Raw genomic sequence first — 27,149 nt, forward strand, 5'->3', positions numbered from 1 at the left:
CATCCACTCCCGCTCCACCCACACCCTACTTTGCTTTCAACAAGGGAGAGAAAGGGCGGGGAGGAAACTCCACAGGAAAGAGGATTCCTCCCCTTCTTTCCCCATTCCGCCTTAAAACAAACCAGGAAGCAGCCGCAGCTTCGAGCCACCTTAACAGTGGAGTAATGGTCTGGCTTCTCGCCAAGTCCCACCCCCGTTCCGTTTCTCGCTCCGCCCCTTTCTCCTCCCGCTCCGGCCGGGCTGGTGAGCTAGAGTCTGCCGGAGTTGGCTGGAGCTGTTGCCATGACAAGCATTTTCTCAAGAAAGCTCTGCTGTTGAAACCGTCTAAAGCTGGGGGTTGAAAGGGGGCACGAACTTCCTGGGGAGCCATCCCTCCGAGGAGAGTAAGACCAGAGACACCCGCCCAGCTCCCCTGCACCCTTTCCTTCCAGAAACCTGAGAGGTCCTTCCCTTTGGGAGGGCCGGGGGAGGAGACCCAGCCCACTCCCTGGTCGTGGCTGGAAAGGCCGAAGAGACCAGACAGCACCTCCGGCGTGGTTGCCACATTGGACCGGTGGGTGGTCACCCCCACCCTACCCCTGTGCATGGAAAGCCAGAGGGAGATTCCCGCGTGGAGAAGCCTGGATCTTTGCTAGAAAGAGAGGTAGGCTTGCAGAAAATGAATTGAATCTTGATTTGTAAACTTAGTTTCTTTCTTTCCTCTCAATGGCTCTAAAACTCCCTGAATGGCTTCTAAAACTCCCTGAATTTCCTCTGACTAGCATATTTCTTGCGACTGGGTTTAGGGTGTGTATATGTATGTGTGTGTGTGTGTGTGTGTGTGTGTGCACAGATTTGTCAAATACTGTATTTCCTTCCTAGATTCAGCTCTTAGAAACCATATAATCAAACAAGTGATTTCTCCTTTTTTCCCCCCTGGTTTTTGTCATTCCTGGGCTGTGGCGGTAGGGAAGTGGAGGGACTGTATTCTTCATACCCAAATTGAGCTTTTGGAAAAAGCATTTGTTTTCCCCCATTCGTTCCTGCCCTCCCCCTCCCCCCTGGCTTGGGAATGAGACGCAGAATGGAAAACTGTTGCAAAAATATTTTCCGGGTCTGTTCCCTTTCTTGAAAGCACCAAAGATAAACGGAAAAAAAAAAAAATGAGTATGAAATCTTCAACAGGAAGGAGGGACACCAGTGGGGACTGAGAGAGGGGCTCACTGGGGGGATGGCTGGAGGTAGGAGCTAGGAGAAGTTGGGGGTAGGGAAGGGGAATGTACAAATTAAATTTCCTTGGCTTTGTAGAGAAACCTCGCAATTTCTCTCTACCGCTTGCAAAACATCCTCAGACTTTCACGTCTATAATTAGTCGTGGAAAAAGCTGGGAGTTCCCTCGTACCGTTGTTGTTTGGTTGTTGTTTGAGTGTGTGCGGAGAGTCAAGAACCAACTGTATGAGTGTCTCTGAGGGCACCGCCCCATATATAGCTGTTCCCAAAGGGGAGAAGAGGTGAAGTTGGAAAGTTTGCAATTTCAAGGCTGGTGACTGTGGGGCTGGTGAGTGGTTGGGGGTTGGTCACAGGCATCCTTGGGAGGGTCCCTGAGCATCCTGGGCCACTGCGCTGTCTTGCTGAAGAGGTATAAATTAAGGCTGGGATTGTCCCTCCTGCTTTCATCCACAAACATACTCACTGAAACACTTGGCTTGCTCTTGGTGTGGAAGAGGCAGGCTGGCATCCTTTCCAGACGAGTCCAGCCTCGCACACGCTTCCATCTCACTGAAGGATCCACCACTCTTCTCTTGCTGGGTGTGGGGGATGCGAGAGTGGCTAACCACATCCTGGGAGAGAGTGGGCACTCTGCTGGCCAGAGACAGTACCCTCGTGGGCATTCCTGCCGGACTTACAATAACTTGCAGTCGGTGCCAGCCAGCCTGGTAGGGGGGAAGCTCAGCTGAAGAAATAGGCGGGCACTCAACTGGCACCGCTGGGGGAGGGGAAGTAAAATCCCACTCTACCAGGCTACCTCCTCCTCTGGGTGGGGTGTCTGGCAGGCAGTCTCAAGATCCTCATCTCCCTCCTTGAGCCTCTCCCCAGAGCTGCCCCTTCTGGTCCTTCCTATTTGGACCCCCCCCCCCCCCCGCCACTTCTCCCTCAGCTCCAGGCCCTCTTTACGAGGAAGGAAGGGAAGGGAAGAGACCTGGGTCACCCTAGGCTGCGACAGGCCACGGAGAGGGACCTAAGGGGTTAGGAGGAGCTGGGTGGGGGAAGGTTTAAGAGAAGGAGGAGGCCAGGAAGGGTTGTGGAGCTGGGTTCCCTCGCTGGTTGGCTAGGGGTGGTGGCCTGGGAAGCTGACTCTGGGAGCGGGTAAAGGGTGCTCTATGAGGTGGGTCCTGTACCGAAGCTGGGGAAGGGGGGGGTGTGCGTGGAAAAGAAGCACCTGCCCCCTGCCCCAGCTAGTTTGGCTGGAAGAGTGGTAAAGGCAAGAGGTTAGAAACTGGAAAGAAGGAAGCAAAAGGATTGGAGGATAGCAGAAATGGGGGCCGGGAAGCAACAGGAACCAGTTTTCATCCTGAGGTTTTGGATGACTGGTCCGCCTGCACCCAAGGACAGACAGCTCCTCTCTCCCTAGATTCTGCTGGAGAAAGGAATGAGGCCTTACCCAGTGGGCAGGGGACCCATGGCAGGACCCATGCCTTGGTTCTGGAGAAAGCCAGGGAGGAGAACCCATTTCTTTGCTTCTGCCCGGGAGCCCCATCGTCCCTGCCACCATCTTGCAGAGGTACAACCCCGAAATCACACCGCCCGCCACCCCCCTGCTTGCGCCCTCCCATTCTGGGGGCCCATAATCCCACCGTTCCTGCAGCCGACCTTCCCGTTTTCAGTGCTCTGACTAGGGGTAGATTCTGGTAGGCTCGGGAGGACTTCTCCTTGAGAAGCAGGGCGCGCACCGAGGCGCCTGTCCCGTGGCCTTGAGTCGTGGGTGGGTGGGGCGGCGGGGGGGAACTCCCCACAGCCCCCTCCCTTCCCGCCTGGGCCGCGGGGCGGGGTCGGTGCTGCCTCACAATCTCGGCCCTCTCCCCTCGGCGGCTCTGCGGCCACGCCCGGTCGCAGCCACTCCTGCAGCGCCGCTCCACCCTCGGGCTCTGCGGGAATCTGAGTACTCCTTGCACCGGGCGCTCGGAGCTGGAGCGGAGGTTTCCTGCCTCTGGGGCCGCGCTGAGCCTGGGTTCCTTCCCCTCCAGTTACCATCTCCGTGTCCCTGGCTAGGTTCAAGGTCAACTCGAAGGAACACAGCTCGTTTTTACCTCTGGGATTCCTGGCACCTAGGCGCTTGGTCAATGTTGGAAGAAGGAGGTGGCATTTTGGGGGAGTCTGGGAATCAGCAGATCTGAGGATCAACCTCATCCGGGCTGACTCCTAGCTTGCCCTGTCGTCTTCGGTTTACCCCCTGCACGGTGGAAAGCCTGCTCCCGCAGTAATGGTGGGAGGGAGTGCTGAGTCAGATTTGTGGGATTTCTACGGCTTTTGGTGTCAGAAGAAAGTCAAAATGGGAGGGCGCAGTTAGGGGCAGAACTGGCGCAGTTTGCCTGAGGTGTGAGCGCCAGAAGTCAGGTGGTGCGGGGGAGGGGCAGAGGTCCCTGAGCAAGGGTAAGGGGGAGCCTTACTCTTTCCCACTCTGACTGCAGCCTCTTGAAAAGAAGAGGGATCCTGGGCCACTCAGCCCAGCACTGACCCAGCAATTCAAATATTACACAGGAAACTGCCTCTTATTCAAGAATTTAGCTTCTCTCAGCAACCCCCATGGCCTCTTTTCTCTTTTTTTCTATTCTCCTGGCCTTGGACCCAGCACCCAGAGAGAGGGATAAGGCCTGCCCATCTAGGGCATTCCAGATCCACCAAAGCCTTGGAGGGAGGAAAGGAGGTTGTTCATTCTTGGTCCCAGGACCTTAAGAATCATGTTTGGCTTAGGTTGACCCAGGTATTTGGTTTGACTTTGAAGAGGAATGCCCTACCCTAGGCCTCGCTGCCTTCCCGGAGTAATTCTTCCTGCCCTCTGACCTCTTCCCCCCAGCCTACCCTGAGACAGGGCTCTCTTCCCAGCCAGTTCCTTGCTCCTCAGACATGCATGCATTGACTTCTGTCATCTCTGATTGGTATTTGGTGGGTAGAGGTGAGAAGGAGGGAGGGATGAGAAAGGCAAGGTCTCTGGGTCACAAGGAAGGAGAACACCTGGGCAGAGTCAACTGGGATGACATCCTTTCCCCACTCATTTCCCCCTTCTGTAGAATGGGTCAGAGGAATAAAGCTGGCCCCGGGGCTGGAGTCCAAAAGGCTTGTGTGGAATGTTTTGTACTCTGCTTCCTCTCCCAGCATCTCTCTTTGTCTCCTCTTTCCTCTTTCCCTTGTATGAGCCATTCTTGTTCCACTGACTTATTTCCTCTGCACGTGTTAAAACAGAAATGACGGGGACTTCTGCCTCCACCTTAAGCCAGTTCTCTGTGTTCAGCCCACATAAAGGCGGGCTGAGGAGGGAAACCAGGCAGGACCTAGTTAGAACCAGAGGCAAGGACTCCCAGTCAGGGGAGGAGCTTTTGGAGGCAATTTGTGTTGGGAGAGGGGGTAGCAGAGAGGCCAAAGGAGAGAAAAGGGAGGTGAGAACATAGGTGTCAAGGGGCGAGGGTCCCTCCCTCTATTTGGACTCTCCTCACTCTAGTTCTTCTCTGGCTACAGCCTTCAGCCTCATCATTTCTCTCTGCTCTGTTTTCCCAAGTTAAGTAGAGAAATCTTTGGGATAACTTAGGGAGATAGACTGCAATGAAGTCAGTGAGATTCCTTTGCTTTTACCTTCTTGCCGGATCGCTAGGGCAGAGGGAGCTTGGGGTAGTGTGTTTATTGGTGGGGAGGTTAAGAACTCTCAGGTAAGTTCAGGGTAACTCTCAGCTCAGAACACGTCCTAGCATCTTGCTATGATCTTCCACCTAGGTTGCAAAATCCATGTCAGGAGTACAAATTAGTACGGCCCCTATGGAGAGCAAGTTAGCAACATCTAACAAAACAACATATGCATTTACCCAGCAATCCTATTTCTAGAAATTTATCCAGAAAATGCACATTCACAAATACAAAAAGATGTGTGCACATTCTTTAAGACATATTTGTAATAGCCTTACAATATTTTTCTTTAAATACCCTTCTAACAAATTTATTCACTTTTTAACCATTCCTGTGTGGTAAAAGTCACACGTTTTGGTGTCCAGTTCTATGAGTTTGGACAAAAGTGATCATCATATAATCACCACCGCCATGAGATACTGAACCACGGTGTTTGCCTTTCCTGAACGTCCTATCGATGGAATTGCACAGGATGTGGTCTTTTGTGTCTGACTTGCACTCAGCATGACACAGTTCAGATCTTCCTATGTTCTTGTGTGTCTCAGGAGTATGTTCCTTTTTATTACTGAGTAGTGGTCCATTGTTTCAGTTTGTTTATCCATTCACTAGTTGAAGGACATTTGGGTTGTGTCCAGATTTTTGGAGATTGTGAATAAATTCGCTATGAACTTTGGATTCAGGTTTTTGTGGGAACATCATTCACTTCTTTAGGGTTATAATTTATAAGAAACTGCCAAACTTTTCCAAAGTGGCTGTACCATTTTGAACCAACACTGTATGAGAATTCCATTTGCTCTACATCCTTACAAGCACTTAAGGTATGGTCACTTTTTTTTTTTGGGGGGGGTAGTGTTTTAGAGTGTTCAGAGGTACAAAATTAGTTGGTAATTAGACTTATTTGATGTCATCAGCCTGAAATGCAATCACCTAGTAAGAAATAAAATAGGCATCTCTGGATGTTATCAAACAAAAAACAAAAAAAAAGCAAAAAGAGCATCTGCTGGGGTAGAATGAGAGCCATCCTACATGACAACTGAGACTTCAAAAAAGTGAATTCGTTAAAAAAAAAACATTAAAACTATGTGTTTGGGGAGAAGGGTGGGGAGGCGGAAACCAGTCTAGATTTAAAGAAACTAAAGAGATATTATAGCCAAATGCAATGCAGAAACCTTAATTGGATCTTGGGTCAAAAAAAAAAAGACCATAAAAGACATTCTGGGACAATTGGGGAATTTTTAATATAGATATTAGATGACATGTAATTTTTGTTAATCTTTAAAGGTGTGCTAGTGGTCATGACAATGGTTTTATAGGAGAATATCTTTATGAAAAAGTATTCAAGGGCACAGTGTCTGCAAGTGGTTTTCAAATGGTTCAGCAAAAAATGTATATATATACCTCAAGACAGGGCATACAAGATGCTAACAACTGGTGAATCTAAGTGAAGGGTCTGGAGTTGTTTATTGTACTATTTTTTTCAACGTTTCAAATTTGAAATGTTTCCTAATACCAAGGTATGGAGAGAAGTACATGCTAGGAAGGACTCCCAGATTCCTAGACTGCCCTCACTCATCGCCCTGACTATGGACCAACGGACCAAACGGGGCATCTTTTCTCAGCTCTCTAGCCCCAACTCGCCACCCTCCCCGGGGAGTCTTTGTTTTCACTCTCACTGCTGTCAACATCAGGCTTTTCTTTCTGGGTGGGAGCAGCTGGGGCACAATGGGCTGGGCAGCTGGGCGGGCCAGGAGCAACGGGTGGAAGCAGGCACTTCCCCACAATGCCATGGGCCAGCTGAGGAAGTCTGCGGACTGAGGGCTTCCAGAATCACCCACCTGCCTTTTGAGGAGAGTCCCCAATTGTAAGAGGAGGAATCCACCAACAGTCCAGAAGTTGTTTCTGACCAACCTTTCACATCCCTTCTGAATTCTATAATGAGGTGCTTCTGAGAGAAGCCAGCTGTGCCTGCCCTGAGCCTTCATGTGTGGACTAAGCAAGGGCTCCTAGATCCTCCCTTGCTGGAGCCTGCATAGCGGCTGCACTGTCACTGACCCAAATTACTGTGCTGTTCACCACTGCCTTTTCAGCCTGATCCTAGCTCTGGAGAGATATCAGGTTTCCAGGAGGCGTATCTCTCACTCCCCCTCTCTTTTCTCCCTGAAAACCCTGGGACTAAGGCCCTGTGTGACTCAGGGTTTTTTTCATGTAGGAGAGGGCTGTTGATCCTTTAGTCAATTCACCTTCTGTCTTGCTTAGGGAGGCTGAAAGAGCAGAAGCCAGGAAGTTGAAAGGGGGCAGACAGGGAGGAGTTTGTTCTCATGCGCTGCCAGGCCTGCCAGAAGAACATGGGACTGAGAGTCAGAAAACTGGTGATCGTGGGACTTCTCTGGTGGCGCGGTGGTTAAGAATCCGCCTGCCAATGCAGGGAACACAGGTTCTAGCCCTGGTCCGGGAAGATCCCACATGACACGGAGCAACTAAGCCCGCGCACCACAACTACTGAGCCTGCGCTCTAGAGCCCACAAGCCACAACTACTGAGCCCGCGTGCCATAACTACTGAAGCCCAGACGCCTAGCCCGTGCTCCACAACAAGAGAAGCCACCGCAATGAGAAGCCCCTGCACCGCAACAAAGAGTAGCCCCCGCTACTAGAGAAAGCCCGCACGCAGCAATGAAAACCCAACGCAGCCAATGAATAAATAAAATACATTTATTTATTTAAAATAAAAAGAAAACTGGTGACCTGGGCTTTTGACTACTGTGTGACCTTGACAGAGGCAGGTGATGTCTCTGGGCCTTCGTCTCCCCCACTATAAATTGAAACCAAGCTTGGACAAACAAGCATTTCATTTTTTTTTTTTTAATTAATTTATTTCTTATTTTTTATGTTTTTGGCTGTGTTAGGTCTTTGTTGCTGCGTGCGTGCTTTCTCTCGTTGTGGTGAGCGGGGGCTACTCTTCGTTGTGGTGCGCGGGCTTCTCATCGCCGTGGCTTCTCTTGTTGTGGAGCACGGGCTCCAGGCACGTGGGCTTCAGTAGTTGTGGCTCGAGGGCTCTAGAGCGCAGGCTCAGTAGTTGTGGCACACAGGCTTAGTTGCTCCGAGGCATGTGGGATCTTCCTGGACCAGGGCTCAAACCCGTGTCTCCTGCATTGGCAGGTGGATTCTTAACCACCGCACCACCAGGGAAGTCCCAAACAGGCATTTCTGATTCAAGATTCTCTTTTTCTACAAAGAGGCAAAACTCTCAACACCCAAACCAAGCTCTTTATCATAGTCTAGCACAATGTAACAGCCTGTAGCTAAGTTCCATCCTTCTTCCCAGGATGACCAGACATAAGGAGACCTAAAAAGATCTGCCTTGTGGACAACCACACCCTCAAGTTTTGGGACTAGAACAGGTTCTTAGAGTCCCCATCTCCACCTGTCTGTAAGTTCAATTGAGTACCTACTCAACACCTTCTAAGGCCACGATTCTGCTACGTCCTAAGCTAGAGAAAGAAAGATTAGCTAGAGATACAGAAATCCAAGCCTTCAGGTAGTTTACTATCTCCTAAGGAACATGATTCCCCCCAAAGAGTTATTAGGTCCAACCATATGAAATTGCCAGTTTGCAACCGCTTTTAACCTATAAAAGGCAATTTAATGTGATTCAACATAATATTAATATTATTAGATATTGGAAATCAGGAACTACAGTCAGTGCCGTGGGATGGAGAGATGAGATTTTCATCTGAACAATGGATCGGGTTTGGAGAAATTTGGGTAAAGCCACCAGTTGCTAGGCCGGCCTATCCTACCTCTCAATCCAGACTTTCGGCCCTGGAGGTAGACACATTGGCCGAGCCCTTGTCCAGACTCTGGTTGAGATTTCAGCATTAGCATTTCTGGTAACTGGCCAGGGCAGCTGCCCATGTGTAGAGAGGAGAGTGCTGTCCATCTATAGTCCACTATTCCTGTGCCCTGAATGCCCTGCTTCATATCTTGGGGATTGAGAATGGAGGAAACTAAGAAAGGAAGAAATAGGAAATATCCATCTAATATTTTCCCCCTCTAGTGGCAGACAACAGCGGGGACACACACTTGAAGCCTCATCTGGCACAGTGATATAGGAGCTGAAGGGGTATTAGTGGGAATGTGGGGACCAGAATTTGGCAGGGCTCACCTGAAAATTATTCTTGGGGGAGGTGATTGCCAAACAGGATTTGAATGAGGAGAGAAAATAGCCTTGATGAAGGAGACGATGGGGGTGGGGGTAGATTGGGAGGAAGGGTGGTGCTGCTGCATCTGGCTGAGGACACTCAGCATCGTGGAGAGTCAGATGCTCTGGCAGGTGAGGGAGGCTGTCTGCTCCCTCCTGCTGAAATGCCTCCAGCCCTCTGTCTGAGCCAGCACCTGGGTCTCAAGCAGGATGGCATCTGGCCTCAGCAGCAGCCTGCTGCCTGCCTGCTCTCCTGGTGCTCATGGACCATTAGGATGATTTTTTGATGTTTTCTCCCCACTGTCTGTACTACAACCTTCTTTGTGGGGAGCACTCATAGGACATCTATTAGGATGCTAGGATAGGCAGAGCTGGCATCCAAACTTCCAGGGACTTTCTGACCTTGGTACAGGGGAGGTCAGTCACCAGGCTTTGGGTGGGGGGTAGCTCATTTTATTGAGCCAGGCATTTGAGATGGATAGAGTTGGAGAGATGGTCCAATTTCCCTTTATCCCAAGTGAGAAAACTGAAAAGTAGAGACTTGCCCAAGGACACCAGACTAGTTGGAGGCCAAGCCCAGTTCTCCCCACTCCAAGTCTGTGACTGGGCCCCTGAGCCCCTCAGTGCATCACTGCGTGAGCCAGATCAATACCAAACCGTGTTGGTACCCAATTTCTCTACCCGTGTAACTGGGAGAATTATTCCAGCCCCTCTTAGGATGACGTGTGACACAATGAAGTCATGTGCTAGAAGCTTTTTGGAAGAAAGATGCTAGAAACCATAAAAGTGCTGTGCTGTGATTGCTATTGTTGCTGCTATTATTAACAATTAAGGTCATTAGGACTAGAGAATATGCAAAGGAGAAGCACTTTTGGCACCACCCTTATCACTGTGTAGCTCCTGATGGACCTGGTTTTCTTCCACAGCCCCTCCCAGGCAGCTGGGCCTTGAGCTGAGAGAGGCAGGATAATGAAGAGGGGAAGCTCAAGTCCTGGAAAAGGACCTCCTTCTGCCTGGGTGTCCCCAGCCCAGCCCTTTTCTCAGGATGTGGCCTCTCGGAAGGAGTGTGGAGGGGAAGCGCTCTGACCTTCACTTCTTCCTTGGCAGCTGACTAACCCAGATTGGCTGGGAGCTCTGATTTTGGGGCTAAGAATCAGCAGGGTTGAGCCACTGTAATGGGACAGCACAGATCGATTTTATTGCCAGAGCCAATCTGTCATTCGTTTGCTTGTTTATTTATTTATTTGTTCATTCAACAAACACAAAGTAAGCACAAACTGTGTGCCAGGTGCTATGTTAGTATTTGGAGAGAAGTGGCGTCCAGAAGTCAGGGAAAGACTAAAAATCATCTACTTTCAGCTCAAGGGCAAGTATCCTGAGCCTGGGCGCCCACAGCAAGCTCTGATTGTAGCAGTGTTCCAGAGAACTTGCATTTGTGTTCTTGCAGAATACCTTTAACCCCCGAACTCAGGAAGATAAGGCCTAGATTCCATGAAGAACTGAGCTGGGAGAGGCACCCCTGTGTTACCAATGAGACTGTGGCCTGATGATGAAGGACTTGCCCTTGTCCTTTGCCTTCTGGGCCAGGGCCTGGTGCTGGAGCTGGATGTTGGTCCAGCCTGGTATACCCAGTCCTTGGGCTGGCATCCCAGTGTCATCTGACTTTGTAATCCCCTGCTTATGTTCTCAGAATCTGATGGGGCAGAGACATTCTGTTGCAGGGATATGCAGAGTTCCATCTGAATGGAACCTCGGAATGAAGAAATAAACTTCAAGAGAAACCCTCCAGTTTCTCCTCCAATCCTTACTTCTCATTTCAGCCCTTCCACGCTACTTGGCAGTGTGATATTGAAGGATAAAAGAGTGGATTTAGATTCAGTTGATACATGTTATACACATCTTTATTGAACCTCAGTTTTCCCATCTATAACATGTATATAATATCTACCTTTCCTTATCTACCCTGTAGAGTGTTGTGATGGACAAATGAGATACGGTAGATGACAGCATTGGGTAAACGCTGAAGTGCTGGATGTATGTAAGGCTTATTATTCCAGTGCCCCCCGTCTCATTTTCCAGTTCGCATTTCGGTCGCCTCTACTGCCCAGTCGTTTGACGCCACTTGCCAGCACATCCTTCTCTGATCTCTCACTGTCCACTCCAGATTCTGCTCTTACCATGTCTTCTCTCCTTGCCTAGATCAAGATCTAAAACAACACTTGTTGCATCTTAAATAATAACAACAATAGAAGTAATAGTCTGAGCTAACATCCATTAATTATGTGCTAGGTATTAAATTTGGATTACCTCATTTAATATTCTTTTTTTAAATTAATTAATTAATTTATTTATTTTGGCTGCATTGGGTCTTCGTTGCTGTGCACGGGCTTTCTCTAGTTGCGGCACGTGGGTTTCTCATTGTGGTGGCTACTCTTTGTTGCGGAGCATGGGCTCTAAGCACGTGGGCTTCAGTAGTTGTGGCACGTGGGCTCAGTAGTGTGGCTCATGGGCTCTAGAGTGCAGGCTCTGTAGTTGTGGCTCAGGCGCTTAGTTGCTCCACGGCATGTGGGAGCTTCCTGGACCAGGGCTCGAACCGGTGCCCCCTGCATTGGCAGGTGGATTCTTAACCACTGTGCCACCAGGGAAGTCCCATCACTTAATATTCTTAGCAGACAGTAAAGTAATACTAGTATTATCTTCATTTTACAGATTAGTAAAGATGTTCATAAAACACAGGCTGAGGTGCAACCCAAGTGTAGCCCATTTCTGAATTTCCTCTTTCCATTGCTGAATGACTGAGTGGTTGACAAGAATAGGGAGAGATTCGACAGCATTTATTGAATGTCGGCTAAATACGCTGATTTCAAATTATGTCACAATAACCACCGTCTGAGACAGATACTGGATTTGTCTTAGACATCATCTGGTCGCAGAACAGAACCAACCCAAAGAAGCACAAGTAAAAGGGGGCTTTAGGAGGTTACAGAGAAATATCACAGGATTAGCATCAGGCAGTGCAGCGCCCGGTGGACCGCGTCTTTTCTCTGGAAGTGCTAGCGCTCTCTTCTCTGCCTCCTGGTCCACACGCGCAGCACCCATTGTGGTTCACCAAGCAACGGGTTCAATCTCCAAATTGATATGACCTTCCTGCTTAGCTCTCCAAAGTAAATTAACTCAGTTTCTCCATCCAAATGTCAAGAGATGCTGATTTCCAGCTCAGGTCCAATGTCCACCCCTGCTAATTATCCGTGGCCTGCTTGAGGAGAGTGTGGACTAATCAAATCATGACCACCCAGGCCTATCCCTTCAACAGGGGCTATGGGTGGGAGCAGATGTTTCTAGAGGGGAAATCCTTGACCTTAGGTAGATGCAAACCCAAGTATGCTCTTTACCACACCGGACTGTCACTAAGGACATCGTGGAGATGATGCCCTGCATGCAGCCCCTAAAGAAGAGAGCATGTGAGTTGTCCCAGAATCTGCATGTTCAGGTGGGCCTGGAAAAATAAGAATACCATTTTTGAACTCTGCTATATGCCAGGCATTTTATGTACGTTATCTTTTATCCTTACAACATCCCTACAATGTGTCATTGTTTCATTTTATAGATAAGAAAGCTAACACTCAGCAAGCTAAGTTAGGGCTAGGCTGATATTTGACCCAGGCCTGTCTGACACTAAGACCCTTTCTATTAACCAAGACTCACCAAAAAAAGATATTTTATGTTGATCCTGCTGTAATGTATGTTCCATGAGGGCAAAGATCTTATTCTTTTTGTTCACTTATGTATCCCACCTAAAATAGTATGTGGCATATAGTAAGTGCTCAATTAAAAAAATCGTTGAGTGGATTTTGTTTTAGTATCTTCTGTACTCCTGGGCTTCCCATGGTCAGAGGGAAAAGGGTAATATTCTGACTGTTGGGGGATGGGCCACTGAAATAACTGGGGTAACCCTCTGGGTGTGCCTCTGATCCCTGCTCAACTCTACTTTGATGGGAGACATTAGGAACAGTCCCTCAACATGGAGGAGTCTAAAGGAAAGTATGGCCCTATATCCATCTGTGTCTCCTGTCCTGTACATCTGACCTAAGACACTTAGCCCTGTGAAGGGAGCAGGTGAAAGGAGATTTCCCAAACACTGGAAAATTCACTTACTGGAACAGGATTTCCCAAACACTGGAAAATTCACAACCTGGAACAGGTTGCCAAGCTCCTCTATCCCTAGAGAAAATAATGCTAATTTCCATTGGGTTTTCAGCCCCAGGGTCCAGAGTTTACTAAATCCTGAATCTCTTCCCATGCCCTTCTCTATAGCAATGCTCTCTGTCTTCAATCACCCAGACAACCTTCCCAATCCCAGATTTGGGAGAGTCAGACGGAACTGGGTTCAAGTCTGCCTTGCCATCCTTGTGACCACGGACAAATTTTTCCATGTGACTGGACTCAACTTTCTCTGAAAAAAGCAGATAACATATTAATAAATAGTGCTACATGTTCTGAGGTCTTGGCCCATAGTAGGTCCTTGCTGAATTTCAGTTTTTCCTCTTCCATCCCTCCAGTTCTCCCTTCCTTCTCCATGGATCCCACAAGCCTGCCCACCTGCTCCCTGATAACTTTTGGGCTGACTACCTTTATAAAAGGGTCATAGCCCATTGTCTCCAGGTAACTGAAAGGCCCAGAAGGCCCCAGCTTCCTGCAACTCTCCACCAAAGGACTTTAGGGGCTGACTGGGGACTCCCATCATTACCACATGGCAGGTTACCCTCTCAGTGCCAGTTCCAAGATTGTGCTTAATCCTTGCACAGCAAGAGTTCTGGCAGAATAAGGCAGAGTGGCAGGTGGAGAGCTACAGTCACCTCACCTTGTTTGCTCCTGCCTTGCATTCCTCCCCCGGGAGGTAGATACTGTAAGCGCCATGCCGGGAAATCTCTTGTTGATGCAGGGAGCCAGACTGGGTGACAGTGCTCTACTTGGTTGTAGAAGCTGTGGCCCAAGGATGCCATTGCTATCATGCAGATCATCTGCCAGCTGCCAAGCAGGCTACTTAATAAACAGGCCAGGAGACTTCCCTGGTGGCGCAGTGGTTAAGAATCCACCGGCCAAGGCAGGGGACACAGGTTCGAGCCCTGGTCCGGGAAGATCCCACATGCCACAGAGCAACTAAGCCCGTGTGCCACAGCTACTGACCCTGCGCTTTAAAGCCCGTGAGCCACAACTACTGAAGCCCGTGAGCCTACATCCCGTGCTCCATAACAAGAGAAGCCACCGCCATGAGAAGCCCACGCACCGCAACAAAGAGTAGCCCCCGCTCACTGCAACTAGAGAAAGCCTGCGCACAGCAACAAAGGCCCAATGCAGCAAAAAATAAATGAATAAATAAATAAATTTTAAAAATTAAACAGGCCGGAGAGTCCCAGTCTGGGATCTCCTCCTCTCTGCCCACTACGCACCCACACAAACTTGAGCTGGTATGAAGTGGCAGCTTGGCCAAGGTAATGCATGAACCAGAACTTGCCCTCCCTGAGCTGGAAGGGGCTTGGCAGTGAGAGGCTGGGTTCTTGCTCCTGCTTCCTGTGGATTACTTAAGTGCTCCAGGCTCTCTTGGAGTGGAGGAGATTCTCTAGCCCCCTCCCAGTCTCTCAGGGATGGCATCCAGTGACTGGAGATGCTTTCAGAAGAAGTGAGCATGTGAGTATTAACCAAGTTCGTGTGAGCAGGCTTATGGCAGTGTGGTTGCTGGGCCGTGTCAACTTTTTCGGCTCTGGCTACAGCATCAGCCTAGCCCACGCACAGCCTGTGAGCTGCTTGAAGGGGGGAGTGGTGCCTTCGTTAGCTCTGTTTAGCCAGTGTTTAGCACAGTTCTTGGTTCAAGGAATGATCATCAGTAAACGCTGGATGGATGAATGACTGAATAAACAAATAGAAATTTTTCTGTAAACTAGAGTTAAGATCACAGCAGAGTTTACCTTTTTTCTTCCCAGGGTCACCATCCCTGTTCAACACTTCATCATCTTATGCTGAATAATTGCGAAAGACTCCTAATGACGAGCAGGGTGGTCTAGAGGAATGAGTTCTAGATTAGAAGTTGCGAGATGTGGAATTTGAACCCTTTAAGTTGCTCTGTCACTTTGGGGATAGATCGGGGCTGCTGTTTGTTCAGGTGCAAAATGAATAGTCTGGCCTAAGTATACTGCAGGGTTGTTTTAACTCCCAATTCTCCTCATACCCAAACAACCCTGCAGATTACTTAGAGCTGGTTAGCAAATTTTAAAAATAAGATTTCCCATAGAAATCCAAATTTCTTGCCTCTTCTCCAAAAGTGGAAGTCTGACAAAAATCCTACCGTTTTTCCATGGCAACAGTTAGCAGGAACTGAGTACCTGCCGCCCCATTCAGACACGCGTATGCTTTCTAGTTTGCCACGGACTCCTCCTCTCCCTGCTGCCTACTGCCTAACGCTCAGCCTGCTTCACTCATTTCTGTGCCTGCCTGGTCTGTGTAGGCATTTGAATTTGCAAACCTAGAATGGGGAAAGCAAAACTTCTAAGGGTGGAGGCAAGGGCACCTAGGAGGGGGTAACAGCTCAGCTGGGCTTGGTGGCAGAGACTGGGGGATCTTCCTGGGAGGTTGGTGACTGGGTTGTGAAAAGAAGCAGTAGCCAGTGCCCCAGGAGACTTTGCTTAGGGACTTGGCCTCCAAGAATTGTTAAGCCTGTCTGAGGAAGCTGTCCCCACTTCACCTGTTTCCTTTTCCTCGGACCCCTGCTGGGAGATTGTGAGGCTCCCTGGGGCTGCCTCTGTATAACTTTACATGGCCACTACAAGGTGGGGAGGAGGGCTGGGGCTCCATCTTAGAACCGTGGCAATGGTGGTAATTCCCTTTTCACTTCTTTCTGTTGTCCAACCTCCACTAGTGTTTTGGGCACAAACAGATCAGACCATTGGAATAAATACAACATGAGGCAACCCAGGATCCCAGCTGTATTCAGATTGGTGAAGTGCACGTTCTCCTGTTAACTTACTCAGCTTATCTCATGCACCTGTTGCTGTAAACAGCTGCACTTCAGAGCTCCCCAGGGCTGGCCAATCCCAAAGTCCCTTGTCTAACTGGAAGCTCACTTGTGCCCCAGTGTAAGTCAGGGCTGTTTCTCACTCAGTTCCTTAGTTATCCTGTCTAAGCCCTAGGCAACTCTGCCTCTCTCTTACCCTAAGCAGGCAGAACATCCCCTGCATACCCACTCACAGAATCTGTTTTTCGTACTTTCTGGTTTGCATGCTTTTCTTAAGGGATAAGTAAGACTTCCATAAGTCCAGAGATAATTGTTAACATTTTGGTGTATTCTCTTTTATTCTTTTATATATGTAGGTGACTCTAAACATTTTTAAAACAAAATTGGGACTACATTGAATATCAAGTTTCTGATTCAAATTTTTTCTTACCCAATACTAAGTCATGAGCATTTTCCTACATCCTAAGAAACTGGCCACAGGTCAGTTAAAAATATGGTCCATGGAATCAAATAATAGCAGGCAACCTGAGGCAAAAGGTTGATGTGATTTTGGAAGGGAAATAAAGATACTGTTGCCTGCACCCTTTGCCTTGAAAGTTGACAGTCTGGAGCCAACCTGGGTGGGGCACAGGGGTCTGAACCTGGGATGAAGAGATCAGAGAGGGGAGAAAGCTTGGAATTCTTGAATTACCTTTGAAAATTCTTTCCCTCTGTGTGTCTGGATCCCACATGAGGGTCCAGGCCAACTTGTGTTTGAAGTGAGAGTTAAAAATGTAAAGTGCCTTTTACACAGGCTCCGTTAAGGGCCGGGCTCTCTGGAAGAAGATGTGGAACACCCTAAATCAAGCCCCGTATAAACCTGTGAGTGGAATTACTTATTAATGGCAGAGAGGCTGGCTCCTCCTGCTCTCACACTAGCCCCTGGTTGGAAAGAACCACATGGCTTTCCTGCCTTCTTTCTCTTAAATGGGTATGTGTGAAAGAGGCTGAGTATATTTTATCTTGGGCTGTATATATTTTTTATTATTTTTTCAATTATTTAAAAAAATTTTATTTATTTTTGGCTGTGTTGGGTCTTCATTGCTGTGCACGGGCTTTATCTAGTTGCGGTGCGCGGGCTTCTCATTGTGGTGGCTTCTCTTGTTGCGGAGCATGGGCTCTAGGCACACGGGCTCAGTAGTTGCGGCACATGGGCTCTAGGGTGTGCAGGCTTCAGTAGTTGTGGCACGAGGGCTCAGTAGTTGTGGCTCACGGGCTCTAGAGCACAGACTCAGTAGTTGTGGCGCAAGGGCTTAGTTGCTCCACGGCATGTGGGAGCTTCCTGGACCAGGGATCCAACTTGTGTCCCCTGAATTGGCAGGCAGATTATTAACCACTGTGCCACCAGGGAAGTCCCATCTTGGGCTATATTTTTAAAGAAAAGAAATGTTTTTTTTTGTTTTTGTCTTTTAAATAATCATTGAGGACTAGATCAGGGAGGGGCAGAGAGAAAGGAGTTAAGAAGAGCAAGAGGCTGTCACCACCACCAAAACTAGCAAACGTAGGGCTGGGGACAAAGACAAGGTCGAGTGCATATGATGGAGACAGAAAGTCCCTGTGCTTTTGGTAGGCAGCTCAACACCCCTCAACAGTTAGGATGCTTTGGAATGAAAGCCTAAGATGTCAGCCTCTTAGAGGTTGCACAAACCAGCAATTATACATTTGAGAGTGACAAAGAGTCTTGGTGACCACCATGATGGATATAGGCTTATCCGAAGAATGTTGGCACTTGTTCAGTGCAGGCTCAAGGGCTGGGACACGAAGTCTTGGGTTCATCCACGAGCTGGTGCCACCTCCCTACGTGACTCTGGGGAAGCCTTCCACCATTTTGTCCCCTGGCCCACAGGGAGGTTTCACCTTTGCACTTTCCTCCTTCCTAGGGAGGTTTCATCCCTGTACCTTCCTCCTTCCTAGGCCATCTTAGGGAGATAGATGAGGAAGGTGGAGGGAGATGCTTTGGTTTCCATTATGAAATAGAGGAATCTTTGTTATTATACTAGTTACTCCAGAACCTCCTGCCATAACACAGGAAGATAACAGACTGGGTGTTATCATTGCAGGTGTCACCCAACTGCTAAACTTCAGCCTTTTCATTCTCCTTAAAGTATCAGATAATATAATTCTGAATACCTTACAGGATCATTACAAGAATCATATGAGACAATGGATGTAAAAGTACTTTGTACAACGAAGATTCTTGAGTGGGGAAGCCCCTCCTCACTCATGTGACTCCTCTGAGGTTTGGAAGGCCTTTTCTCCAGCTCATCTAAAATTTGAGCCCTCTTTTTTAGGTAGGGTGGGTTCTCTCCATGCTGTAGATGGAGGGTGAGACCCAGCAAGTGTGAATGGTTTGCTCAAAGTAGGTAAAAAAGCTGGAACTCTAGAGGCACTAAAAAGAGCCCCTTAATGGAGTTCCACTCGACCATGCCACTAGCTAACAGCGTGACCTTGAGCAAACCCCTTAACCTCTGAACCTCAGTTTCTTCATTTGTCATTTGTTTCTAACCATGAGAATTGTTAATAGATAATCTAGGGGGAGAGTGTAGAATCTAAATAGAAGTGTTCTGAGAAGTTAAAAGCACTATACATGTGTGAAAGTACACTGTTAGAGATCAGAGGTGTTCCTGAGGATGTCAAGATGAACCAGTGTTTAAGACTACAAATCCTAGAATCCTATTATATCAGAACTGGAAGGGGCTATCACTCAACTCCCTCAATTTTACAGACGAGAAAAATTGAGTGCAGGGAATCCACACAGTCCCCACTTGTACCCTGACCAGGTCACACTCTACTCTAGGGCCCAGGTTCCCCACATAAGTGCGGTGCCCTCCAGTTTGACCTCTCCCTCATCCCAGCGTGGAGGAGTGAGCACTGGAGATCACGCACTCTGCATACACACCATAGTGTCCTGTGTCACAGGCTCTCAGATTTAACACAGCCTTCCCTTCCACTGGGATGCTAACATCTAGAATCACCCCAGTATTTGTCCCTGCCCTCTGACATCATGCAGCCGCTGAAAATCAACATTCGTGAAGCGCGCGTGCTGGGCAGAGTGGGGAGCTCGGCCCTGCGCCCAGCGGTCACAGCAGCGCCGGGACAGGGCTCTCTGGAGGAAACTGTGCTGAGCAGCCGGCTGAGCCATTGAAACCGCAGGGTTGAGCTCTCGAGTGTTTAGGGAGGCTAGGTGAAGGGCGGGGTGAGACCTGGAAGGGTTCCCGAGGCTGAAGGGTGGCGATTCCTCCCCGGGGTGTGGCACAGGGAGGACAAGAGTCCTGGGGGAGGACCGGGGGCTGCCCGGCCTGACGGCGCGATGAGTCACTGCCTCTTCTGAGCAATCCCGGGCGGAGGGGTGGAGGCGCCCGCCTTCTCCCGGGCTTTGGTGCAGAGCCAGACTTGGAAAGGGCCGAGGCATTTGCTGCCCCAGCTGCTGCCGGGGCCGGGCCCGGGCGCGTTGGGAGCCCAGCTGCGACACGTCGGAACCCGGCCGCCGCGGGCCAGGGCGAGGGCGAGGGCTAGACCGGCCCAGCGAGCGGAAGGGGAGGCCCGGGCAGCTGCGGCGGCCCAGCTGCTACCCTGGGGCTCCGCCCGCCTACCGTACAGAGGCCGGCGCGGCAGCGTGTGGAGGCTGTGCCGGGGATTTCGTGCTGGCGGAGGCTCGGGAGCTCATCGCTGGCCTCCCGCGCCCAGAGCCTGCATAGAGCTCCCTGTCTGGGTGGGGTTGGTGGCAGCAAGAGGACCCAGGAAGTCTCGGCGGGAAGGGGTGGGGGTTCTCCCCGAGCTATTTTACTTTGGATCCTAGAGGAGACTGGCGCTTAGGCCTCTGCCCCCAGTTGCTGTCTCCCTCCATTGTGAAATGAAATGCCTCTCTTCCACCTCTCCCCACCCAAAGCGGGGGACCAGGTCACTGCCGACTTCTCCCTCCCACCTTCCTTCTGTGCCCCTCCCGCCTTCTGGCTCTCTGGTCTCTAGAGGAATAATGCAAATCAGCCCTCTGCCCTGCTTCACTTTACTCCCACCTCTACCCGACACCGCGCCCGCCCCCACGCCCCCACGCCCAAAATCAGAATTTCTAAATTGGTTGATATGTTACTAGCTAACATGGTCAAATGCAGTATATTGACTGTGTTGTTAAATGGCAACTTTAGACCGTGAAATCGACAACAGAAAGTCTTATCTAAAAGAGTCTTGCTAACTTAACTTTTGGTAGATCTATGACTTTGATCACGCAGATTAAAAAATGTTGCTGGCGGAAATACTGGAAACATTTTTCTTTCTTCTCTCTCTGATCTCTAGCTCTTATCTTTTTCTTCCTTTTATTTCTCTGGTGCACAAAAATGGATGGTTCATGATACATTTTCTTCACTGGTTTATGCATGTCTCTCTTTTGCTACTTATTTATATAGGTTATTAATGTATTTTAATAACCTGTTAAAGACGCCTGAACTCACCACCCAATCCAAAAATGAGATCACTCCCATATTTTGCATCCACCTGTAAGCCCTTTCCATGCTATCCCCCTACCTCATCACCCATCCCAACCACTATCCAGAATTTTGTGTTTACCATTCTTTGGATAAACATACGTATGCCTAAACAAATATATTATTTAATCTTCATATTCTTTATTAAAAATATATACTGTGTACAGTCTTCTGGGGCTTGCTTATTTTCATTCAATATTATAATACTAAGATTCATCCCTGTTGAGTGTAGCTGCAGTTCATTCGTTTTCACTGTTATGTAATATTCCATTAGCGAAGCTATCACCCTTTTTCACCATAATGAAAAGTGCTACCACAAACTTTCCTGTTCATGTTTTTCTCTGCAAGTCACTCCTACGTATCAGTCTCAGAAGGGAACTGCTGGGTCTTAGTATGTGAATATTCAGCTTTATAAGATAATGACAGATTGTTCCCAATATGTTTGTGGTGGTTCTGCCTCTACCAGTAAAGTGTAAGAGATGCTGTTGGTCCATGTCCTCTCAAGTGCCTGGTATCATCAGACTTTCAAATTTTTGCCAACTGAATGGTGTAAATAGTGTCTCTTAGTGGTCTTGATTGGCATTGCTCTGATTACCAATGAAGTTGAACAGCAGAAATAACACTTCACAGATCAGACCCACAAAAATTGCAGACATTGGAGTTATTGGATATAGAAAAATTTAAAATATATTTAATATGTTAAAAGAAATAGGAGGGTATTGAAAGAATGATGCAGGGACAGGAAACTCAATTGACCAGGCAGATATCCAGAGAGAACTTCTAAAAATGAAAAAAAATACAACACAAGAAATTAAAATTTCAATGAATAGCTTAAAGTAGTATTTTGTAGCTAAAGATAAAATTAACGAGTTATAAGATATTTCTGAGTAACTATAGACAATGGAAGATGGAAGAGATGAAGATGGAAAATGTGGGAGAGGTATAGAGGCATAGAAAATAGATCAGAGATTGGCCACATAGTAAATATTTTAGGCTTTGTGGCCCATATGGTCTCTGTCATAACTACTCAACTCTGCTGTTGTAACATGAAATCAGTTACAGACAATATATAAATGAATGGATGTGGCTGTGTGCCAATGAAGCTTTATTTACAAAAACAGGCAGCAAGCCAGATTTGGCCCAGGTTGTATAGTTTCCCCACCCCAGGAATAGAGTAAAAAAGATCCCAATATACACTTAATTAATGCTCCATAATGAGATAATAGAGAAAATAAGAGTATGACAATGTTTAAAGCAGCAGTGGTCAAGAATTGATGAAGTATAATCATTATATTTGTGAGGCCTAATGAATCCCAAGAGGGATAAATAAAATTCACCATTAGACACACAATAATGAAACTACAAAACACCAGAGATAATTTTAAAGTAACCCAAAAGATAAATTATCTTCAAGGGAATGACAATTACACTGACAACAGATTTTTCAACCTCAACAGTAAAAGCGAGAAGATAGTGGAATAATATCTTCAAAGTTCTGAAGCAAAAAACTGCTAACACAATATTCTGTCATCAGTGAAAATCTTCCAAGAATGAGGGCAAAATAAGGCCCTTTGTAGACAAACAAAACCAGGTTTCTACCAACAGGCCTTCCACAAAAGCAACTTCTAAGGGAAATAGTTCAAGAAGAAGAAAAATTACCCACAAGGAAGGTACAAGGAAGAATGATAAGCAAAGAAAATTGTAAACATGGTGCTAAATCTAAATATTACTCACAAAGAAAATAAAGATAACAGTGTCTAATTTATAGCAATAAAGTGAAGCTGTAATTAAAATTGCCAGTAACAATAGCATATAAATTGGAAGATAAGTAGAGTTTAAGTGTTCTAAGGTCCGAGTATTGTTTGGGAAGAGGTTAAAGATATTGATTATCAGAAGTTTTTAAGTTAAATATACATTCTAGGATTCTTAAGATTTCTAGGCTAACACTAAAAAACTAGGAATAATATAACTTCCAAACTAGTGGAGGGGAAGAAAATGGAAAGAAAGAAAAGAATGAAGACAATAGGAAATGTGACAGTTTAAAAAGGTTAAGGCTATGCTATGGAAGAAAATAATAACTGTTACCATTTATTGAGTAGATGTCATGTTAGTCATTGTGAATCATTAATCTTCATAATTTCAGGTAATATACAAAAGAGTACCAGGCACAAAGTAGGCATTAAAATGTCAGTTTCTATTATTACTATATGTCTGTGCTTAAAACAAGATCTGGAACTTAGTAAGCACTCATTTATTGAAAAATGAATTAAATGGGAGTGAATATTGATCCCTATCTAAAGATGAACAAACTGAGTCTCTGAGAAACACGATAAAAAGAAAAGCATCAGGCAGCATGAGAATGAAACTCGGCGGCTCTTCTACTTAGGAGCTTTGTGGTTTTCAGCATAAATGCCCCTCAATTTTCTTATCTGTGAAAATAAGTCAAACAGTGATTGACACGTGACAATGCTCATTAAATGCTTAGTGCTCACTAAATGATAGATACTATTGGTAGGGAACTTGTGCAAAGTCATAGAGCTTGGATTCCAATCCAGGTATTTGGAATTCAACCACACCTACTTTCCCCTCTACCATGTAGTAGACTTTCCCTCTCTTCTCTGATGCAGAAGTATCCATATAATAGCTGAGAGCAGGAGCTTTGGATTCAGGCAGACCTGGGTTCATGGCCGGGCTTGACCACTATAGGACTTTAGTTAACTATAGGACTTTGGGCCTCAACTTCTGCAACTGTTGAAAGGGGATAAAAAAAAAAAAAGCTATTAAAAAAGGTGGTTGTAAGATTGTGAGACTGCATGCCAATCACTTTGATGGTGGAGATCACAAATTAGATCCCAGTTTAATATAAGAGAGAGTAAGAGCTTTAGGGAGCAGTAAGAAGAGAATGGTTTCTAACACTGGAAAAGAGATTAGTCTGGATGACCTTAAGGTGTTCATTTCTTCCTTAAGCAGAAGCAAGGGAAATACTGCAGTGCTTCTCCACTCACCTTCTGAAGGTGAGCAGGTCTCTAGTGACTCCAGACCCAACAGTTGAAATGGGCTGATTGATAGTGTTAAATAATAACCACAATAATTATATTTGAGTGCTTACTGTGTGGCAGCACTGTGTGCCTTTACATGGATTATTCAATTATCTCAAAATCTTTTGAAATATTTTAAGTGGGGTTACTATTATCATCCCCATTTTATCAGTGCCAAAATGGAAAAACAGAGACATTAACTAACTTTCCCAAGGTCAAACAGGTAGTGATGGTGGATCTGGGGTTTGGGCCCACCTGCCCACAGAGCCTGTGCTCTTGATCACTGCACTATACCTTAAAAGGTGACTGGTCCCTGAGAAAAAGAACCCTCATGTCTGGAAAGCACCTTCAAGGCAATAATGTGGGAAAAGTACGGCCTTTGCCAAACTCGGGTTTGGATTCTGGCTCTGCTTTACTGTGTGGCCCTAGACAAGGTATTTAACCAGTTTTCTTCTCTGTAAAATAAGGGTGGTAGTATCCACTTAGTTTGTTGGATCAAATGAGATCGTATATGAGGTCCTTAGAAAGACTGGATACCCTGTATTTCCATCATGGGTCAGGAAGGCCTTAGCTGTACCTGTTCTAAGCAGATGCCTATGCCTATATTTATTTTTGGCTGCGTTGGGTCTTCGTTGCTGCACGTGGGCTTTCTCTAGTTGCGGTGAGCAGGGGCTACTCTTCGTTTCAGTGCGCGGGCTTCTCATTGTGGTGGCTTCTCTTGTTGCGGAGCACTGGCTCTAATTATGCGGGCTTCAGTAGTTGTGGCACGCGGGCTTAGTTGCTCCGCGCCATGTGGGATCTTCCTGGAGCAGGGCTCGAACCCGTGTCCCCTGCATTGGCAGGCGGATTCTTAACCACTACGCCACCAGGGAAGTCCCTGCTCTCTTTCCTTTAATCGAATTTCTTTGGGCATATCATAATTTGCAATAATATGGAGAGAACAGCCTCTTGCAGCAGAACACGGAGGGGTGTCACTGTCCCAGATGGTGGGAGAGGGTGCAGCCAAGTGTGCTGTTTGTAAACTCTGCTCTGAAGCCTCTTCTGGGGTTTCACCTTTCCAGAGGTCTCTTCCCAACAGGTACATAATGTGCTGACGTCACCTGAACCCAGAAGTGCTAGTGGAAAAGGAGAGAAGGGATTATCTGGGGCTATAAGCTTGCCTTTGCCTGCATTCTTGGGTCCAGAGCCTACTGCTGCCCCAGGGATGCTCTGTTTTCAGTGCTGTAGGCAAAGGGTCTAGAGACTCTAGAGCAACTTTGGTTTTCCTGTTTATATTTTTAAGTTTTTGTTTGTATGTTTTTGTTTTTTATATTTCTTCTCATCAATCTCTGTCATTTCTGGTCTCCTGCTTGGCACATCAGTATTTCTGTGTGTACTATACTATAATTGTAGGGTTTATTATTAGAGACGTATCCTGTCTTCTTTATTTAGACTTCTGTATCTGGGAGTTCCCTTAAGGGAAGGGCTCTCTTCCTTTCTCTGAATCTTCCTCCACCCTTTTTTGTTCTCCCTTCTCTGCTTCTCTCCCTTTCACACCCCCTCAATGCACCAGAGCTGCATAGCCTTTATGTGGACCACAATCTGTACCCTCAAGGTGTCCGTGGCTAAGATGATGACACACACCGTCATCACACATACACTCAGCATGTCTCACAGTTACTTCTCGGGGGAAGTGGGAGAACCTATACTAATCCTCTGAGCTCATCAGGACAGGAATCTCCCAACATCCTGGGTTGGGCCTAAAATCATCTGACTGTTTTATATAGGCTGCTCTCTTATCTCTTATTCCTGTTTCTCTCCACTTTCTTTATAGGAACTTGTAGCATGTAGTATGTCTTAGCTTCTAGGCTCTTCCTGTGGTTGCGTGGCCTTAACTGAGTCATGTCACCTTTAAGACCATGTGTTATAAAGTCTGTAGAAGGAATAATATCATCAGTCCTGTTTATGTTAAAAGACTGCTTTCAGATCACACATCAAAGTGCTTTGAAACTACGAGGCAGTACCCGGATGTGAGCTCTTACCACAATCTTCTTTGACTCTCATGAACTTTTCTGCCTTTCTCCTCAGTTTTCCTGACACCACTTAACAGAAAACCTCAGGCAGACAGATTCCCAAGATAAAGCTGCAAAAGTTGGAGATTATGGAGAGGTCCATGAATGGAGAGTATCAATGTCTTCCTGGCACACAGAGCCAGGATCCAGACCCAGTACTGGGAGGTATAGGAACAAGGTGGCCAGAGGCACCGTGAGCCTCTGACAGAGGGGCAGCCTTGGTTGCCTCCATTCTGCAAAAGCTTCTTAATGCAACTGATCTTCATCCAAAGGCAATGGGCCTTTGGATACAAAAGAAGTAATAAGCCTCTCAACTTCATATGAGGCCAGTTACTCTCATTATCTCCTTTTTTCAGATGAGGAAATTAAGGCCTAGGCAGAATGGGTTTGGAGGAGAGTGTGCTGAGGGGAAGGCAAGCCTAGTGCTACTTGGGAAGAACTGTTAAGGGAAAGCCTGTGACCTGTGAGGGGCAGGAGCCTGGCCAACAGTGGGCAGATCTGGCCCCCAGGCAGAGCTCCATCAGGGCCTGGGCCCACGGGACTGGCTGCTTCTGGTGTATCCTCTGGTCACACTGGATTCACTTCTGATTTTCTTCTTTAGATATTTCTTAGGGTCTACTGACCCAAGGCAATGTGCCAGGTTGACGGTTAAGCGCAACTGGCAGCCCGTAAGACACCTTTATAAAGATGTTAGCAAGATGCTCCCTTCAGATGAACGCAGCACATGGGTGCATAGCCTACCTGGCAAAACTTAGCATGTCTCATCTCCCAACCCCCTCCTTACCATGGCTCATCATATTCAGGGCACACTCTGCACACCTGTATGTAGCAGCTCTGGAAAGCTGTAAGAAACCTCTGCTTTGCTCAGGGTGTGGGCTGACCCAGAGTTGGGGGGTGGGGGTGCTGTGAGTGAGCGCTCCCTGGCAGTCACGTGATGGCTGCAAGCTGGCCTGCAGAGCAGACCCTGGAGGTGTTGGATACACACAGGTGAATGGGTAAGTGAGGTATTTCCGCCCTTCATTTGACACCTAAGACAGATTTCTTTGCATCATCTGCCCCCCCGCTTTCCCATCTAGATTTTTTTAAGTTAATTAATTAATTATTTTAAAAATTTATTTTATTTTTGGCTGCGTTGGGTCTTTGTTGCTGCGCGCGGGCTTTCTCTAGCTGCAGCGAGTGGGGGCTACTCTTCGTTGCAGTGCGCGGGCTTCTCATTGCAGTGGCTTCTCTTGTTGCGGAGCACGGGCTCTAGGCGCGTGGGCTCAGTAGTTGTGGCTCGCGGGCTCTAGAGCACAGGCTCAGTAGTTGTTGCACACGGGCTTTCTTGCTCCGAGGCATGTGGGATCTTCCTCGACCAGGGCTCAAACCTGTGTCCCCGGCATTGGCAGGCGGATTCTTAACCTCTGCGCCACCAGGGAAGCCCCTAGATTTTTTTTTTTTTAATATTTACTTATTTG

At 47.4% G+C, this 27,149-nt stretch overlaps 1 protein-coding gene across 3 annotated transcripts in view; it reads left to right on the plus strand.

Moving 5' to 3' along the window:
* Positions 1 to 555: 555 nt before the first annotated feature.
* The window catches only part of ATP2B4 (ATPase plasma membrane Ca2+ transporting 4), an 89,921-nt gene continuing 63,327 nt past the window's right edge, over positions 556 to 27,149 (plus strand). For all 3 annotated transcript variants that reach the window (XM_059939546.1, XM_059939525.1, XM_059939535.1), the window contains exon 1: positions 556 to 643. The gene's annotated coding sequence lies outside the window, so the exon portion shown is untranslated. The remainder of the gene's footprint in view (positions 644 to 27,149) is intronic.

This window comes from Balaenoptera ricei, chromosome 1 (assembly GCF_028023285.1).
Source record: "Balaenoptera ricei isolate mBalRic1 chromosome 1, mBalRic1.hap2, whole genome shotgun sequence".
NCBI classification, from domain to species: domain Eukaryota; kingdom Metazoa; phylum Chordata; class Mammalia; order Artiodactyla; family Balaenopteridae; genus Balaenoptera; species Balaenoptera ricei.